Below are 19730 nucleotides of genomic sequence, written 5' to 3'. Positions count from 1 at the left end.
GCTGCCTTGGTCCCTGCGTGGTGCAGACACGGACCCCCCCAGCTACGCCCCGTCCCCTGCGGGGAGAGCCCGTCCGGCAGGGCCCCGCGGGGGTGGGGGCTGGGGGGGTGTAGGGCAGCAGCGGGGGGGTGGGGGCTGGGGGGGTGCGGGGCCCCGCGGGGGTGGGGGCTGGGGGGGTGTAGGGCAGCAGCGGGGGGGGCGGGGCCCCGCGGGGGGGGCAGCAGCGGGGGGCGCGGGGTAACTCTCGTGCCCTCCCCCGCTGCCTTGGTCCCTGCGTGGTGCAGACACGGCCCCCCCCGGAACTTCGCTCCCACTGAACCCGCCTTTACAAGTGAGTCGAGGCTGAGCCCGACCCCCCCCACCGGGCAGCGCTGGGCCCTGAGCCCCACGTGCCCCACGACGTCTCGGTGCCTCGTTCCCAAGGGGGCGGGCCCGTGGCGCTGCCCCCCCCCTCCGCAGGGACCTGCCATAGAGCGCGGCCTCCGCCGCGGAGCAGAGCGGCCCCGAGCCATAGAGCGGGGCTGTGAGGGCTAGAGGGCCCCCCCCCCCCCCCCCGGCGGGTTGAGAGGCCCGAGCCCGCCGCTGGCCGCGTGGGATCCGAGCGGGCGGCGGGGAGAGGTTGGTTTGCGGGGCGGAGCTCAGCGCGCTCCGACTCCGACCCTGCGCGAGCGCTGGGGAACCCTGAGGGAGAGCGCTGCCCCGGGGCGTTGCCATGGGGACGGGAGGCGCTCAGGTGAGGGGACGCCTGGGGCGTTGCCATGGGGACGGGAGGCGCTCAGGTGAGGGGACGCCTGGGGCGTTGCCATGGGGACGGGAGGCGCTCAGGTGAGGGGAGGCCCGGGGCGTTGCCATGGGGACGAGGAGGCGCTCAGGTGAGGGGAGGCCCGGGGCGTTGCCATGGGGACGGGAGGCGCTCAGGTGAGGGGAGGCCCGGGGCGTTGCCATGGGGACGGGAGGCGCTCAGGTGAGGGGAGGCCCGGGGCGTTGCCATGGGGACGGGGAGGTGCGTGAGGCGTTGCCATGGGGACGGGAGGCGCTCAGGTGAGGGGAGGCCCGGGGCGTTGCCATGGGGACGGTGCAGGCGGGGCAGGGCTCCAGCTGGTCACTCGGAGGCGCCCTGGCTCTCCCCGCAAGGCGCTATCCTGGAGCCATCCCGGCGCTCCCCCCCGTGCAGCGTCTCCCGGGCCCAGTTCTGTGTCCCCCCAGGGCCCCACCGCCCACGCCGGCCCGGCTCCAGGGGCACCAAGGGCGACAGGTGCAGGGGTTGAGCCCCCGCCTGCTCCGCAGGGAGCCCTGAGATGACCCACTACAGGCACCCTGGGCGAGTGCGGTGAGAGCCAGCCTGCAGCGTCAGTGCCATGTGGCTGCAGAGACCTGGCTCAGTGCAGGCCCTGCAAAGTGGGGATCGTCCACAGCAAATACTAGCTCTGGGGAAAGAGCTGTGTGTCGCTTGGAGCTGAAGTTCGGAAGAATTTTGATTAAATTGGAAGGCAGCGTGTTATGTTCAGGTAAAGTCAGTGTGGTCACTGCAGATGGCAAACAGCAATTCAGGGAATACTCCTGACGCTTCTCATAGACTTTAAGGCCAGAAGGGACCATCATGCTCATCTACTCTGACCTGAACATTGCAGGCCAGAGAACCCCACCCCACCCCACCCCCCAACTCCTGTAATAGACCCCTCACCTCTGGCTGAGTTACGGACATCCTCACATCATGATTTAAAGACTTCAAGTTACAGAGAATCCACCATGTACACTAGTTTAAACCTGCAAGTGACCTGAGTCCCATGCTGCAGAGGAAGGTGAAACCCCCCCAGGGTCTCTGCTAATCTGACCTGGGGGAGAATTCCTTCCTGACCCTAAATACTGTTAGGCCCTGAGCATGTGAGCAAGACCCACCAGCCAGATACCTGGGAGAGAATTCTCTGTAGTAACTCAGCCTTCCCCATCTCGTGTCCCAACCGGCCGTTGGAGATATTCGCTGCTAGCAGTTGCAGATCGGCTCCATGCCATTGTAGGCAGCTCGCCATACCATCCCCTCAGTGCTCCCCTTGGGAGGCTGTTCCGAACTTCACTCCTCTGATGGTTTGAAACCTTTGCCTGATTTCAAGTCTAAACTTATTGCTGGCCAGTTAGTGTCCATTTATTCTTGTGTCCACATTGGCGCCTAACTTAAATAACTCCTTTCCCTCCCTGGTCTTTCTGTATTGTTAGTGAAAACTTCTGTGCCTTTAACTCCACCGTGTTACGGGTTCAAGTAGCATTGTTGTGGGTATGTGTAACTGGCCAAGATGGTGCTCTGCAGCAGGGTGTGAGCATCCTATATAACTCTTCAGTACAGATCAGGGCCTCCCCGGGATACGGGGTGTCTGATTCCAAGCACCCCACGCCTGCTCTGGAGAGTTTGCCACCAGTGGGAGGCAACACGAAGCAGCTTGTAACATCTTTACATAGGGGGGAAATGTTGTTGGATGAGTAGACGGTGTCTTGTTATTGGAGGAAGATGGAGAATCCCCTTCACATAAAACCCATCGCCGTTTGCTGCACTAGGAGAATGCCGGAGTCCTTTCAAAACCCTGCCTGAGTGCCACAAAGCCCACAGCCCCTGGAGCCAGTAAGGCAGCAACCATGCAATTAGGTCCCTTAGTCCTTGCCACCCTGATTGACATTCCCACACCGATGGGGCTGGCTTAAGGCACTCCGGGGCCCTCTTGGGAGCCCCTCATAGACAAGAAGCCCTGGTCCAAGCCCGTCAGCAGGAGTCTGATCAGCCCTGGTGGTGGTGGTGAGGCCCATGGGTCCCTCCCCAGCACGCGTCAGCGACTCCTCCCCCGATGGAGGCTGTCTGCAGGCGCAGGCAGACATTGGGACCACTTACTCGCTTCATGGTTTCAAGCTTTTCTTCACAACAGTGAGGGCTAGGAACACAATTTAAAAAAACAGCCAAACACACAAACCACCAGCCATGATTCTGATGCCAGCGTGACACTCCAGGAACCAGGCATGTACTGCCTATGCCTTAATCCAGCCCTGCCTGCAGAGTGTAGGTGTGCGACACAACCCAGGCCTCCTCCTCCCTTCCAAGCGGTTTGTACCAGGAAGGCACAGAGTGTGGAGATTCTAGGAGTGAGGGAGCCAGCAGCCCTCACACACTCTGTGGGGTGCAGAGGAGGCAGGCAGCTGAGACCCTTCAGGAGCAGGGGAGAGCCAGGCCTGCTGGATCCAAGCTTCCGAAGGGAGCAACTCAAAGCAAGCCTGCCCAACCACAGTCCTTGCTCCCAGTAACCCGTTCCCCTGCTACAGCAGCCAGGCGGAGCAGACTGCAGCGGTTAGCTCCCCATCCTCGGAGCCCATCGTGTGCTGAAGGGGGGCCAGTTCATGGCTGCTTGGCTCTGGCGTAAGGGATCATTGGGAATGTTTGGTTCGTTTACAGGATGCTCAGCGAGGCCGAAAGCTGCCCAGGAACCACAGGCTGCCCCAGCCTGCCATGTCAGGGAGTCTCCTAGCTGCTGCTTGGGGGCTGGGGCGCTTTGCTTTCTGCTGTTCCCACGCTGCACTATAACGCCCAGCTGCAGCCATGCGACAGAGAGGCCACGTCAGTGCACGTGAGAAACGCGCAGCGCGGCGCCACTACTACGAGCTATCCAAGGAGAGAGTGAGAGCAGTCAAGGCTCTGGCAGGTACGGCCGGTCCCTCGCACGGAGCTGGGCATGGGGCAGGGCGCAGGAAAAGCACCTGCCTGCTGCTTCGGAAAGGGTGACACCCCCCAGTGCAGAGGGATCACACGGGGCCTCGTCCTGCTGGGCACCCTTGTCCCTTGTGGGCTTCATTGGGAGTTGGGGTACTTGGCACCCCAGAGGGCCAGCCTGTGCCCAGTTAGTGGCAATGCATCGGAGAACATGGGTGCCTTGTGCGCTGTGTGATTTCTGCTGGGTGTGACGTGCCATGAGCCACCTCTGTCTGTGCATGTGCAGGCACTCCTCCGGCCCCAGTGTGTCGACCCGGGGCTGGCTCTGCTGGAGCCATCACGTGCAGGGTGTGTCCCAGAGCTCTCAGTGCAGGCATGGAAAATGCTGTTACATCCCCAGAGAAAACCTGCATTAAGCTGGAGCTCAGCTTGAGAGCATGTGTCTGTAATGCAGGGTGAAATCCACCCCTGGCACGGCGCCGTTCTCCCCACACCAGGTACTACAAACTCAGGAAACTGTCTTAAGTTTAACCTGAAATCCGAGCATGCTAATGTAGGGGCACCCAGAGAGCCTTAACTCTGCCCCAGAGTGGAGCCGTGCAGTAAGTTCGACTTTGTGCTCTAGACTAGATGAAACTGACCTGGGTGAGACCTAGCGGCCAGAGCACTGGACTGGGACTTGGGAGATGTAGCGTCTGTTCCCAGCTCTGCTTTGGACAAGTCATCTCCCTCTGCCTTCCTTTCCAGTCTGGGAAAGGGGCTAAGGGTACGGCTTTGTACAAGGGTTGGAAAGTGCCAATAAGAACTAGGTAGGATCAGGAATTTTTCTCCTGGGGTCTCTCCGTGCAGGCACACACGTGCGTACAGTTATTCCTGCACAGAGGGTGCCAGGATCCGTGGGACTCGAGTGGCTCAGCCCCAGCAGTTGGGGAGCTGGCGTCCCAGGAGCTCATTCCTGGCTCTGTCCCCATAGCTGCTGCAGACCAGCCAGTCAAAGAGGAGCCGTCGGAGGAGGCGTTCGCGTTCGACATGTGCTGGCTCCCTCTGCCTGGGGAGGTGAAGGTGGAGCAGGACCATGAGTGCACAAAGTGTGGGGAGAGCTTCCACCAGCAGGCCGAGCTGCTGGCCCACAAGCAGACCCATGAGCAGAAAGTGCTGCTGATTTGCACGGAGTGCGGCCAGAGCTTCTCCTGCCCCAACAGCTTCATGCTGCACCAGCGCGTGCACAGCGGGGAGACGCTGCAGAAGCCCTACGTCTGCCCACAGTGTGGCCGCACCTTCAGCTACAAGACCAGCCTGGGGGTGCACCTGCGTGCCCACACGGGCGAGCGCCCCTTCATGTGCCCCTCCTGCAGGAAGAGCTTCAAGAACAAGACCTACCTGGTGGTGCACCAACGCGTGCACACCCGCGTGCGGCCCTACACGTGTGCCTTGGAGTTTCCCTTGGTCACTAGCTCAGGAGATAACACCAGGGCTTTTCTCTCTGCAACAGATGGTGAGATGAAGGATGACGATGAGGAAGGTACTAGAACCCTGGATCTTCCCAAGACATCCCCAGGACAGACTGGAGGGGACCTCCACCAGCACTCAAGGAAAAAGCAAAGATGCAAGAGTCAGAGCAAATCACAAAAGCAGCAGAGAAATGTCATGCAAGAAAAACTCCTGCCCCTCCCCAGGCCCCAGAAAACACTGCTCCAGAGACAGGATGCAGAGCAGAGACATGGAGACAGCCAGCAGGATCAGACACACCCGGCTGCCCAGCAGGGAGAGCCCACAGGGAGGAAACCATTCACATGCCCTGAATGCGGAAGGAGCTGGGCGACGAAGGGCAGCCTCAAAATACACCAGCGAGTGCACACGGGGGAGGGGCTGTTTCCCTGCAGCCAGTGCGGGAAAAGCTTCACCGCCAAGGCCACCCTCAAAATGCACCAGCAGATCCACACGGGGGAGCGGCCCTTCGTGTGCACCGAGTGCGGCCAGGGCTTCACCGCCAAGGCCACCCTCAAAATGCACCAGCGCCTGCACCGCGGGGAGCAGCCCTTCGTGTGCACCGAGTGCGGCCAGGGCTTCACCGCCAAGGCCACCCTCAAAATGCACCAGCGCCTGCACTGCGGGGAGCGGCCCTTCGTGTGCACCGAGTGCGGCCAGGGCTTCGTTCAGAACGAATTTCTGAAAGTGCACAAGAGGCTGCACACGGGAGAACATCCGTTCCCCTGCCCCGAATGCGGGAAGCGCTTCATCAGCAAGGCTGTTCTGAAGGTGCATGGCAGGGTGCATGGCAGGGAGTGGCCGTTTCTGTGCACTGAGTGTGGGAAATGTTTCACCAGGAAAGACAACCTCAAACTGCACCAGCGGCGCCACACGGGGGAGCGCCCGTTCGCCTGCTCTCAGTGCGGGAAGAGCTTCGCCAAGAAGGGCACGCTCAGCATGCACCAGAAAAGCCATGTGCGTGAGAGGCGCTTTGCATGTGCTGAATGCAAGGAGAGCTTTGTCTCCAGCAGGGACCTCACGATGCACCAGAGGATCCACACCAGGGAGCGCTCATACATGTGCAGCCAGTGTGGGAAATGCTTCACGCAGCCAGGAAACCTCCTGACGCACCAGCGAGTGCACACGGGGGAGCGGCCATTCACCTGCACCCAGTGCGAGGAAAAGCTTCACCACCAACGGCAACCTCAAAATGCACCAGCGGATCCACACGGGGGAGCGGCCCTTCACGTGCACTGAGTGTGGAAGGGGCTTCACTGTCAAGGGGACGCTGCAAAAACACCAGAGAGTCCACACGAGGTGGAAGCAGCTCGCGTGTGCCAGCCCGAATCTGGAAGGGCTTTCCCAGCCTGTACTCCAGCAAGCCTCCCACTGACGCAGGGATCAGACCCAGGGTCCCGCCAGCCCGGCTGCTCTGACAGTGAGCAGCACCAGATGCATCGGAGGAAGGTGTAAGAATTGCACACTAGGCAAATGTAGGATAATCTGCCCCCCTACTCCTGGCCAATAGTAGGTCTCCTCCTAATCATTAGAAAGTTGCTTAAACCCTAAAGTACAAGGTTTAATATCCCTTCAAAATATCTGTTAGCATTAATTATAACTCTGGAGATCTTTGTTCAATAAATGTTTTTAACCTTTTCTAAATTCTTGCCCTTAACAGCGTCCTGCAGTGATGAGTTCCACAGTTTTAATTGCACCCTGTGTGAAAGTCTTTCCTTTTTATCAGTTTGCCACTTTTTAATTCCTTTGAATGTCCCTTGTTATGTTATGACAAAGGGAGAACAGACGTTCCCCGTTGTTAGCTGTTGGCTGCGTGTGTCCCAGCTCTGTGCAGCTAGCGACCCAGGACACCACCATGGAACTGCCCACACAGAGCACAAGACTCGGTTTGTGGCAAAGGCACCCAGCCAGGTTTATTGTCGATGAAGCATGGTCCTAGCTCCCCGGATCAGTGTCTACAGGTACACTAGCACATGTATGCCCGTAACAGTGGAGCAGCTCAGTGAGCGGCAGGACTTTCCATTCCCCCCTCGGCTGGCGAAAGACACCCCCTCTGTGACCCTTCTTTCATACACTGATACAAACCAGTTACTCACGGCCCCTCCGACGTGGTTAGTGACTGCGCTTTACTTTGTACAGCAAACGTTTCTGCCCATCACCCTGTCCTTCTCTTTAGGAGGGGTCAGTGTGTCCTTGTATCATCTTAAGGGAATGCGTTTACACCACAACCCTGTATCAGGAGCTGCTGGTCCCACCCTTCTGGAAGGTGCTTGCGTGAGTGTCTTGTGCCTAGTACTTAGGAATGTGTGTGTGGTTTTGCAATACCAGCCCTGTTCTTGCCAGGTTCGGTGAACTTGCAAGCAGACGTGTTTTATAGCAGGGCCTGACTTCTGTCACAGCCTGACTTTTGCTAACTTCGCACTTTGCTTTCTATCAGCAGGGCCTGACTACTTCAGTTCAGGCCTAAGGCCTTACACCAGGCCTCATGTCTCAGGCTCTCTCTTTCTCCTACATTCCCAACCTGCCTTCTCCATCCCATTCATTATTTTATAGACTTGTCATGCTCCCTCTCCTATTCATCCCTTTTCGAAGGGAACGAGTCCAGTCTTTTCCGTTTCTCTTCAGAAGAGAATTTTCAGACCCTTGATCATTCTCTAGTTCTGGGATGGGGGCCCAGTGCCGGGCGCAGGATCCAGATGAGGCTGCACCATTGATTTATATAAAGGCATTGGAATATTTTTCCATATTTTTCTCCGTTTCTTATGCATCCAAATGTTTTGGTTGACTTGTGGATCGCAGCTGGGCATTAAACTGAGGTCTTCATTGAGCCGTCTACAATGACATCTAGGTCCCTTTTGATTACAGCTAATTTAGAGGCCTGTCAGGTGTACAGAGAGTTCATTTTTTCCCCTCCAATGTGCACTACTTTGCATTTATCGACATTAAACTCCATTTGCCATGGTGTTGCCCACTCACCCAGCTTGTTTATGTCTCTCCAAGTTCTTCAGAGTCTTCTCAAGATGTGACTAACCCAAATAACCTTGTGTCGTCTGCAAATGTTGCTACCTCGCGACTTGCCACGCTTCCCAGACCATTCGTAACTACTCTCCAACACGAGACCTGGTAGAGCACCTTGCGGCCTGGCTGTTACCTTCTGCCGTGATGAAAACTGACTATTTAGTCCTTTTTTTTTTTCTTGTCTCTTACTCAGTTTTTGATCCCTGACAATACTTTGGCCTTTCCCCTCATGATGACTTAGTTTCTCGAATAGCCTTTTATGCAGGACCTGGCTAGAAGCCTTTTGAATGTCTAAATTACATGAATTCATTTCACTTTATCCACTAATTTACTACTGTATTCAAAGAATTCTAGTAGAGTGGTAAGGCATGATTTTCCTGTCATATCATGATCTTCCAGGTGTTCTACTGTCCTCCTCTTCCTTAATTCACCTTTTTAGCCCCTGCTCATTCAGTGGACCGATTCTTTTGCAGGCTTCATCCTATTGATATACTTAAAGAATCTTATTTATTTTTATACCTTTAGCTTTTGGCTCTTCAAAAAATTTTCTGACCCTTCTGGTTTCCCTTTTACATACCACCTGCAATACGGTAACTCCTCATTTAACATCATCCTGCTTAACGTTGTTTCAGTGTTACGTCCCTGCTCAATTAGGGAACATGCTCGTTTAAAGTTGTGCAATGCTCCCTTATAACATCGTTTGGCTGCCTGCTTGTAAGATGCTGTGGAAGAGCAGCGACTTTACAAGGGAGCATTGCACAAGTTCTGCTTCTCCGCCTCCCCCCCACGCAGCGCTTAGGACTTTTGGGAGGTGGGGGAGGAGTGGAGATGCAGGGCTTCTCCGCTCCTCCCCCCCCCCCTCCCAGCACTTCGCGCTTAGGACTTTCTGGGAGGGAGGGTCAGGAACGGGGAAGCACCGTGTTGCACTTAAGACTTTGGGGGAGGGATGTGGCTGCTCCGGAGAGGAGGTGGAGTGGGGGTGGGAAGAGGTGGGCCTGGAGCATTCCTGGCAAAGTCGGCACCTGTTCTTCTCCAAGGAAGCTGCCGGTGCCGGTGCTGCTGCTGCTGCTGCAAAGGTGCTTCCTAGTGTCCTTGCCTGCAGTGGGTTGTGCCTGTGTGGGGTAAGCCAGGGGCACTTCCCAAGCACAGTACAGTACCATACAGTATCTAATGCCTTTTGTCTGCCCCCCCAAAATTTCCTTGGACCCTAACCCCCCGCATTTACATTAAATCTTATGGGAAAATTGGATTCGTTTAACATTATTTCACTTAAAGCTGCATTTTTCAGGAACAGAGCTACAACGTTAAGTGAGGAGTTACTGTAGTTGTGAAGGATTTAGGACTGCTCCGGAGTTGATGAATACTGTATGTGACGTGGCTGTGGTGATATTCACTACACTGAGACCGTTTACAGCTGGCCCAGATTCAATCAAGTCCTGTTGGGAAAACCAGCAGGAAGACCAAAGACTGGAGATAAGATACCTCACAGAAGACACTTCAGTGGTAAAGAGACAGCACCTGACCTGCTAAGTGGGAAGCTCCTGCTTCCTTTGTTTTGCCAACATTAGGAACCCATTGATCAGAAGGACATTAAAAAGTCTCTGCCTGCCAAACAGATGTTTGTGTGTGTCACTGAAGAAGCCTGGCCTTCCATCCCGGTGCGATGAGGCTTTGGGTGAGAGATGTGTAGGCTCCTTATTGCTTTAAAATCCTTTTTCTGTTATGTTGTTCTTTGTTCCTGGATCAAATTGCTGGGGAGAGTTGAGAATCATCTTCCCCTCTTGTGTGATGGCCCAGCCCAAGTGGCCGATATTATACAGTACTTTGGTTCAAGAAGGCGAGTTTGGGTCACCCATCTAATTTCCCATTTACACTCTACAAGAAGTAGTCATTAGTGGTTCAGGGGCTGGGAAAAATCCCTTAAGAGCTCAGCCTGTGCAGTTTAACAAAAAGATTACGCTGTAGGCTTGAACGTAAAGATCTACACAGAGACAAAATCTCACATACTGAAGGGCTCTTTCATCTAGCGCAGAAAGGCAGAACAAGAACCAATGACAGGAATGTAGAGCCAGGCAAATTCAACACAAATTTAACAGTGAGGGTGACTAACCACTGGAACAAACTACCAATGAAAGTGATGGATTCTCCATCTCGATGTCGTCCAGTCCAGACTGGATTCCTTCCAGAGGACAATGTAGCCAAACACCAACGCCTGGGCTCAGCATGGGGGTGAGTGAGTGAAATTCTATGGCGTGTGCTATACAGGTCAGACTAGATGATCTAACGGTCATTTGTTGCCTCCGACTGACCTTTTTATTGCAGTCTCTCTTTCTAAAGTTTAGTGTCACCGTGTCATTTTTAGGTAGCTTAGTGCCATAGGATGTTGAACCTAATTATATTGGGGTCACTGTTATTTAGTTGCTCAGCTACTGTCCCTTGTACAGTCATAGATTGGGGCTTTAGCCGGGCAGCTGGGTTGGGGGATCCATGGATGAGGGGGTGGGGTTTGAGCTGTGGCCCGGGCTTCTGCAGGTGCATCACACACCCCTACCCCACATAGTCCCTAAGATGGCTGGGACGGGGACCTGCTGGTCTCTCTGCTCCCCTCCCCTGCACAGAGCCCAAGCCTGCTGGGCCCAGGGCACTAGGCGTTGAGCTGACCCCGCTCTGGGGCAGGTGCTGGTGCCCTTGGAGGACATTGCAGTCTCATTCTACCCGTCTGAGCAGAAGTAAGTGGCAGAATGACCGCAAGAGACTCACCGAGACAGGCAGGAGAGCAACGCGCGGGTGCCTCTGCAGGGTGAGGACGGTGATGAGTTTGCTACAATAAAGAACTTGATAGTGAGATTCTTGCTGGTCGTTGCCTGTCTCTTTGCGGTTGGACAACGAAACCTGAGCCGTCTGGGGTAAGAGAGATCCCTGACGACGGGATTCGGATATTTGCAGAAGCATGAGTGTGAGCTGTGCTGTTATTGGTGATGTTCCAAAGAGGGGCAGCTCTGTCTGGGATGGTGACTATTACTAATTGCTATTGCTATAGTGTCTAGGAGCCTTGGTCCCGGCCCAGGAGCTCGTTAGCGGCTGGGTCCCTCCCTCCGGTAACTCCCAATCTGGTATTTCCAGCTCTCGTCCCCCCAGCTACGCCCCGTCCCCTGCGGGGAGAGCCCGTCCGGCAGGGCCCTGTGGGGGGGCGCGGGGTAACTCTCGTGCCCTCCCCCGCTGCCTTGGTCCCTGCATGGTGCAGACACGGACCCCCCCAGCTACGCCCCGTCCCCTGCGGGGAGAGCCCGTCCGGCAGGGCCCCGCGGGGGTGGGGGCTGGGGGGGTGTAGGGCAGCAGCGGGGGGGTGGGGGCTGGGGGGGTGCGGGGCCCCGCGGGGGTGGGGGCTGGGGGGGTGTAGGGCAGCAGCGGGGGGGGCGGGGCCCCGCGGGGGGGGCAGCAGCGGGGGGCGCGGGGTAACTCTCGTGCCCTCCCCCGCTGCCTTGGTCCCTGCGTGGTGCAGACACGGACCCCCCCAGCTACGCCCCGTCCCCTGCGGGGAGAGCCCGTCCGGCAGGGCCCCGCGGGGGTGGGGGCTGGGGGGGTGTAGGGCAGCAGCGGGGGGGTGGGGGCTGGGGGGGTGCGGGGCCCCGCGGGGGTGGGGGCTGGGGGGGTGTAGGGCAGCAGCGGGGGGGGCGGGGCCCCGCGGGGGGGGCAGCAGCGGGGGGCGCGGGGTAACTCTCGTGCCCTCCCCCGCTGCCTTGGTCCCTGCGTGGTGCAGACACGGCCCCCCCCGGAACTTCGCTCCCACTGAACCCGCCTTTACAAGTGAGTCGAGGCTGAGCCCGACCCCCCCCACCGGGCAGCGCTGGGCCCTGAGCCCCACGTGCCCCACGACGTCTCGGTGCCTCGTTCCCAAGGGGGCGGGCCCGTGGCGCTGCCCCCCCCCTCCGCAGGGACCTGCCATAGAGCGCGGCCTCCGCCGCGGAGCAGAGCGGCCCCGAGCCATAGAGCGGGGCTGTGAGGGCTAGAGGGCCCCCCCCCCCCCGGCGGGTTGAGAGGCCCGAGCCCGCCGCTGGCCGCGTGGGATCCGAGCGGGCGGCGGGGAGAGGTTGGTTTGCGGGGCGGAGCTCAGCGCGCTCCGACTCCGACCCTGCGCGAGCGCTGGGGAACCCTGAGGGAGAGCGCTGCCCCGGGGCGTTGCCATGGGGACGGGAGGCGCTCAGGTGAGGGGACGCCTGGGGCGTTGCCATGGGGACGGGAGGCGCTCAGGTGAGGGGACGCCTGGGGCGTTGCCATGGGGACGGGAGGCGCTCAGGTGAGGGGAGGCCCGGGGCGTTGCCATGGGGACGAGGAGGCGCTCAGGTGAGGGGAGGCCCGGGGCGTTGCCATGGGGACGGGAGGCGCTCAGGTGAGGGGAGGCCCGGGGCGTTGCCATGGGGACGGGAGGCGCTCAGGTGAGGGGAGGCCCGGGGCGTTGCCATGGGGACGGGGAGGTGCGTGAGGCGTTGCCATGGGGACGGGAGGCGCTCAGGTGAGGGGAGGCCCGGGGCGTTGCCATGGGGACGGTGCAGGCGGGGCAGGGCTCCAGCCGGTCACTCGGAGGCGCCCTGGCTCTCCCCGCAAGGCGCTATCCTGGAGCCATCCCGGCGCTCCCCCCCGTGCAGCGTCTCCCGGGCCCAGTTCTGTGTCCCCCCAGGGCCCCACCGCCCACGCCGGCCCGGCTCCAGGGGCACCAAGGGCGACAGGTGCAGGGGTTGAGCCCCCGCCTGCTCCGCAGGGAGCCCTGAGATGACCCACTACAGGCACCCTGGGCGAGTGCGGTGAGAGCCAGCCTGCAGCGTCAGTGCCATGTGGCTGCAGAGACCTGGCTCAGTGCAGGCCCTGCAAAGTGGGGATCGTCCACAGCAAATACTAGCTCTGGGGAAAGAGCTGTGTGTCGCTTGGAGCTGAAGTTCGGAAGAATTTTGATTAAATTGGAAGGCAGCGTGTTATGTTCAGGTAAAGTCAGTGTGGTCACTGCAGATGGCAAACAGCAATTCAGGGAATACTCCTGACGCTTCTCATAGACTTTAAGGCCAGAAGGGACCATCATGCTCATCTACTCTGACCTGAACATTGCAGGCCAGAGAACCCCACCCCACCCCACCCCCCAACTCCTGTAATAGACCCCTCACCTCTGGCTGAGTTACGGACATCCTCACATCATGATTTAAAGACTTCAAGTTACAGAGAATCCACCATGTACACTAGTTTAAACCTGCAAGTGACCTGAGTCCCATGCTGCAGAGGAAGGTGAAACCCCCCCAGGGTCTCTGCTAATCTGACCTGGGGGAGAATTCCTTCCTGACCCTAAATACTGTTAGGCCCTGAGCATGTGAGCAAGACCCACCAGCCAGATACCTGGGAGAGAATTCTCTGTAGTAACTCAGCCTTCCCCATCTCGTGTCCCAACCGGCCGTTGGAGATATTCGCTGCTAGCAGTTGCAGATCGGCTCCATGCCATTGTAGGCAGCTCGCCATACCATCCCCTCAGTGCTCCCCTTGGGAGGCTGTTCCGAACTTCACTCCTCTGATGGTTTGAAACCTTTGCCTGATTTCAAGTCTAAACTTATTGCTGGCCAGTTAGTGTCCATTTATTCTTGTGTCCACATTGGCGCCTAACTTAAATAACTCCTTTCCCTCCCTGGTCTTTCTGTATTGTTAGTGAAAACTTCTGTGCCTTTAACTCCACCGTGTTACGGGTTCAAGTAGCATTGTTGTGGGTATGTGTAACTGGCCAAGATGGTGCTCTGCAGCAGGGTGTGAGCATCCTATATAACTCTTCAGTACAGATCAGGGCCTCCCCGGGATACGGGGTGTCTGATTCCAAGCACCCCACGCCTGCTCTGGAGAGTTTGCCACCAGTGGGAGGCAACACGAAGCAGCTTGTAACATCTTTACATAGGGGGGAAATGTTGTTGGATGAGTAGACGGTGTCTTGTTATTGGAGGAAGATGGAGAATCCCCTTCACATAAAACCCATCGCCGTTTGCTGCACTAGGAGAATGCCGGAGTCCTTTCAAAACCCTGCCTGAGTGCCACAAAGCCCACAGCCCCTGGAGCCAGTAAGGCAGCAACCATGCAATTAGGTCCCTTAGTCCTTGCCACCCTGATTGACATTCCCACACCGATGGGGCTGGCTTAAGGCACTCCGGGGCCCTCTTGGGAGCCCCTCATAGACAAGAAGCCCTGGTCCAAGCCCGTCAGCAGGAGTCTGATCAGCCCTGGTGGTGGTGGTGAGGCCCATGGGTCCCTCCCCAGCACGCGTCAGCGACTCCTCCCCCGATGGAGGCTGTCTGCAGGCGCAGGCAGACATTGGGACCACTTACTCGCTTCATGGTTTCAAGCTTTTCTTCACAACAGTGAGGGCTAGGAACACAATTTAAAAAAACAGCCAAACACACAAACCACCAGCCATGATTCTGATGCCAGCGTGACACTCCAGGAACCAGGCATGTACTGCCTATGCCTTAATCCAGCCCTGCCTGCAGAGTGTAGGTGTGCGACACAACCCAGGCCTCCTCCTCCCTTCCAAGCGGTTTGTACCAGGAAGGCACAGAGTGTGGAGATTCTAGGAGTGAGGGAGCCAGCAGCCCTCACACACTCTGTGGGGTGCAGAGGAGGCAGGCAGCTGAGACCCTTCAGGAGCAGGGGAGAGCCAGGCCTGCTGGATCCAAGCTTCCGAAGGGAGCAACTCAAAGCAAGCCTGCCCAACCACAGTCCTTGCTCCCAGTAACCCGTTCCCCTGCTACAGCAGCCAGGCGGAGCAGACTGCAGCGGTTAGCTCCCCATCCTCGGAGCCCATCGTGTGCTGAAGGGGGGCCAGTTCATGGCTGCTTGGCTCTGGCGTAAGGGATCATTGGGAATGTTTGGTTCGTTTACAGGATGCTCAGCGAGGCCGAAAGCTGCCCAGGAACCACAGGCTGCCCCAGCCTGCCATGTCAGGGAGTCTCCTAGCTGCTGCTTGGGGGCTGGGGCGCTTTGCTTTCTGCTGTTCCCACGCTGCACTATAACGCCCAGCTGCAGCCATGCGACAGAGAGGCCACGTCAGTGCACGTGAGAAACGCGCAGCGCGGCGCCACTACTACGAGCTATCCAAGGAGAGAGTGAGAGCAGTCAAGGCTCTGGCAGGTACGGCCGGTCCCTCGCACGGAGCTGGGCATGGGGCAGGGCGCAGGAAAAGCACCTGCCTGCTGCTTCGGAAAGGGTGACACCCCCCAGTGCAGAGGGATCACACGGGGCCTCGTCCTGCTGGGCACCCTTGTCCCTTGTGGGCTTCATTGGGAGTTGGGGTACTTGGCACCCCAGAGGGCCAGCCTGTGCCCAGTTAGTGGCAATGCATCGGAGAACATGGGTGCCTTGTGCGCTGTGTGATTTCTGCTGGGTGTGACGTGCCATGAGCCACCTCTGTCTGTGCATGTGCAGGCACTCCTCCGGCCCCAGTGTGTCGACCCGGGGCTGGCTCTGCTGGAGCCATCACGTGCAGGGTGTGTCCCAGAGCTCTCAGTGCAGGCATGGAAAATGCTGTTACATCCCCAGAGAAAACCTGCATTAAGCTGGAGCTCAGCTTGAGAGCATGTGTCTGTAATGCAGGGTGAAATCCACCCCTGGCACGGCGCCGTTCTCCCCACACCAGGTACTACAAACTCAGGAAACTGTCTTAAGTTTAACCTGAAATCCGAGCATGCTAATGTAGGGGCACCCAGAGAGCCTTAACTCTGCCCCAGAGTGGAGCCGTGCAGTAAGTTCGACTTTGTGCTCTAGACTAGATGAAACTGACCTGGGTGAGACCTAGCGGCCAGAGCACTGGACTGGGACTTGGGAGATGTAGCGTCTGTTCCCAGCTCTGCTTTGGACAAGTCATCTCCCTCTGCCTTCCTTTCCAGTCTGGGAAAGGGGCTAAGGGTACGGCTTTGTACAAGGGTTGGAAAGTGCCAATAAGAACTAGGTAGGATCAGGAATTTTTCTCCTGGGGTCTCTCCGTGCAGGCACACACGTGCGTACAGTTATTCCTGCACAGAGGGTGCCAGGATCCGTGGGACTCGAGTGGCTCAGCCCCAGCAGTTGGGGAGCTGGCGTCCCAGGAGCTCATTCCTGGCTCTGTCCCCATAGCTGCTGCAGACCAGCCAGTCAAAGAGGAGCCGTCGGAGGAGGCGTTCGCGTTCGACATGTGCTGGCTCCCTCTGCCTGGGGAGGTGAAGGTGGAGCAGGACCATGAGTGCACAAAGTGTGGGGAGAGCTTCCACCAGCAGGCCGAGCTGCTGGCCCACAAGCAGACCCATGAGCAGAAAGTGCTGCTGATTTGCACGGAGTGCGGCCAGAGCTTCTCCTGCCCCAACAGCTTCATGCTGCACCAGCGCGTGCACAGCGGGGAGACGCTGCAGAAGCCCTACGTCTGCCCACAGTGTGGCCGCACCTTCAGCTACAAGACCAGCCTGGGGGTGCACCTGCGTGCCCACACGGGCGAGCGCCCCTTCATGTGCCCCTCCTGCAGGAAGAGCTTCAAGAACAAGACCTACCTGGTGGTGCACCAACGCGTGCACACCCGCGTGCGGCCCTACACGTGTGCCGAGTGCAGCAAGAGTTTCCTGCAGAAGCGAGACCTGACGGTGCACCAGCGCGTGCACAGCAAGGAGAGCCCCTTCCTCTGCTCTGAGTGCGGCCGGCGCTTCCGCTACAAGTCGAGCCTGGCCATCCACCAGCGCACGCACACGGGCGAGCGCCCCTTCCCCTGCTCCGACTGCGGCCGGCATTTCAAGTACAAGACCAACCTACTGATCCACCAGCGCATGCACACGGGCGAGCGCCCCTACCCCTGCCCACAGTGCAGCAAGAGCTTCACCTGCAGCACCAACCTCATCATGCACCAGATCACCCACGACAGGCAGCAGGAGGAGCCACGGGGGCCGCCGGCAGCCAGGCGGCGGGAGAGGGAGAGAGCCCACACGGCTGACCAGCCCTTCGTGTGTGCCGAGTGCGGCAAAGGATTCAAGAAGCATGGCTTCCTTATCATCCACCAGCGGACCCATTGCCCAGTGCCTGCCGGAGCTAGCGCAGAGCAGGCAGCTGGGCCAGGGAAAGCCACGTGCTGCCCTCCACACCCAGCCCTCGCTCTCGCCAGGGAGTGGCTTGGAGCACAGGGCACGGAGGGAGCGTCTGACCACGGGACGTGCTAGCCACAGGGCTGGGCTGGGCTGGGCTTGCCTGCTGTGTGCTCCACTGCAGGCTGGTGTGACTGGACTCAGCCCCTCCCCGAGCCTTGGGCATTGTGCCCCACACTAACTTCAGTGTGCTCTGAAATAAACCGTTCCCCACACCCTGGCCTGCCTGGCTTTGTGTGTTAGCCTCTGGCCGCCAGAGGACATGACACAGGCCAGGGCCCGGCCTGGCGCACGCCCCACACCAACTCCTGCTGACAGCTGACCCTGCGTAAGGACTCAGTAGGGTTGCCAGGCTGGGTCGAAAAGGGACCCTGCTGACTGGGCTGTTAAACATCCGGCTGGCGGTGGAGTGGGGCTAAGGCAGGCTCCCTGCCTGCCCTGGCTCTGCGTGGCTCCCGGAAGCGGCCAGCACGTTCCTGTGGCCCCTAGGCACAAGGGTAGCCAGGGAGGCTCTGCGCACTGCTCCCACCACGAACGCTGGCTCCGCAGCTCCCATTGGCCAGCTGCTTCCGGGAGCTGCACAGAGCCAGGGCAGGCAGGGAACCGACCTTAGCCCCACTGCACAGCTGACTGGGAACCTGTAACAATGCTGGTTCTGGCGGGGCCCAACTGAGGTGCCAGTTCAGGACCAATTGCTTAAACAGGGCAGTTACAGCCCTAGGCTGGGGTTTCTCCACCTCTAAGGCACCAAACCAGCCAGACAGAGAGGACTTGGGTCTCACCCCACTGGCTAACCACAAGTCACACAAGCAATTCCCTTAGACACTCCAGTCTCCCAGTATCACCACCAGTACACTCGTCCTGGGGATGAATGGTTATGAAAACGAACACCCCAGTAAAAGAAAAAAGGTTCTCCCGATCCCAAAGGACCAAGCCCCAGAGCCATATACAAGTCAGATCTTACCCACAAATCACGCTGTTGCCAATCCTCTAAAATCTAAAGGTTTATTCATAAAGGGGAAAAGATATAGCTGAGAGCTAGAATTGGTTAAATGGAATCAATTACATACAGTGATGGCAAAGTTCTTAGTTCAGGCTTGTAGCGGTGATGGGAGTAAACTGCAGGTTCAAATCAAGTCTCTGGAACATCCCCCGCTGGGATGGGTCATTCAGTCCCTTGTGTAGAGCTTCAGTTTGTAGCAAAGTCCCTCCAGAGGTAAGATGCAGGATTGAAGACAAGATGGAGATGAGGCATCAGCCTTATATAGACTTTTCCAGGTGTAAGAACCTCTTTGTCCTTACTGTGGAAAATTACAGCAAAATGGAGTCTGGAGTCACATGGGCCAGTCCCTGTACTTTGCTGAGTCACAAGGCGTATCTGCCTTCTTTCCATGGGTCAATTGTGTAGCTGATGGTCCTTAATGGGCCATCAAGCAGGCTAGGCAGAGCTGACACCAACTTGTCTGGGGTGTCACCCAGAAGCAGAGCACAAGTTTGAAATACAGACAGGACAGAGCCAATACTCATAACTTCAGCTACAAAATGATACACACACCCAGACAGCATAATCCTAACCAGCAACCCAGAGCCTGGTCTTAGACACCTCATTTGACCCCCTTTACACAAGATTTGGTGCCACTACAGGACTTTGTTGCAGCCATGTTCTATGTGCTCCCAGTTCAAATCAATAACTTGACAGAGCCGCCTGAGGTAAGCGCCACATAGCTGGAGCCTGCACTCTGAACCCCCTTCCGCCCCCGAACTCCCTCCCCGAGTCCACCCCCCCGCCCCCAGCCCTGAGCCCCCTCCTGCATCCAAACTCCCTCCTGGAGCCCGCACCCCCTCCCACACCTCAACCCCCTGCCCTGAGCCTGCTCCCACACTCGGAACCCCTCGGCTCCAGCCCAGAGCCCCCTCCTACACCCCAAACCTCTCATCCCCAGCCCCACCACAGAGCCGCACCCCCAGCCGGAGCCCTCACCCCAACCCCCAGCCCAGTGAGGGTGAGTGAGCAACGGAGGGGGGATGGAGTGAGTGGGGGTGGGGCCAGGGGCGGGGCCTCGGAGAAGGGGCATGGGATGGGGCAAGGGTGTTGGGCTTTGTGTGATTAGAGAGTTGGCAGCCCCTGGTCCCCTCCTCCACAGGGTGAGCTCCTGCCTCAGTGTCTCCTGACTGAAGATCTCTGCTTGCGCCTTCCCCTCGGAGCGCCTGGGGGCAGGGCCCGTGGGAGCTGGCAGCAGCTCGGTGGCGCAGGCGGCGTTCAGAGGTGGGGTTAATCGAGAAGCAAGAAACCCACGAGTGGGAGCCGAGGCAAAACATACTGGGGGTGGGGTCCGGGTCTCCGTATCGCCCTGGTGCCCTGCCCATGTGCTCCCCCACCCCCCACCCAACTTTCTAATGGCAGAAAACCGAAG

The 19730-nt window shown here is 58.3% G+C and overlaps 1 pseudogene; it reads left to right on the top strand.

Annotated features, from left to right (window-relative positions):
- Positions 1-994: 994 nt before the first annotated feature.
- On the top strand, positions 995-17602 carry LOC123363333 (annotated as a pseudogene).
- Positions 17603-19730: the final 2128 nt, after the last annotated feature.

The sequence above is a fragment of the Mauremys mutica genome, chromosome 2 (assembly GCF_020497125.1).
Source record: "Mauremys mutica isolate MM-2020 ecotype Southern chromosome 2, ASM2049712v1, whole genome shotgun sequence".
Lineage (NCBI taxonomy): Eukaryota > Metazoa > Chordata > Testudines > Geoemydidae > Mauremys > Mauremys mutica.
This window is presented reverse-complemented; position numbering and strand designations above follow the sequence as displayed.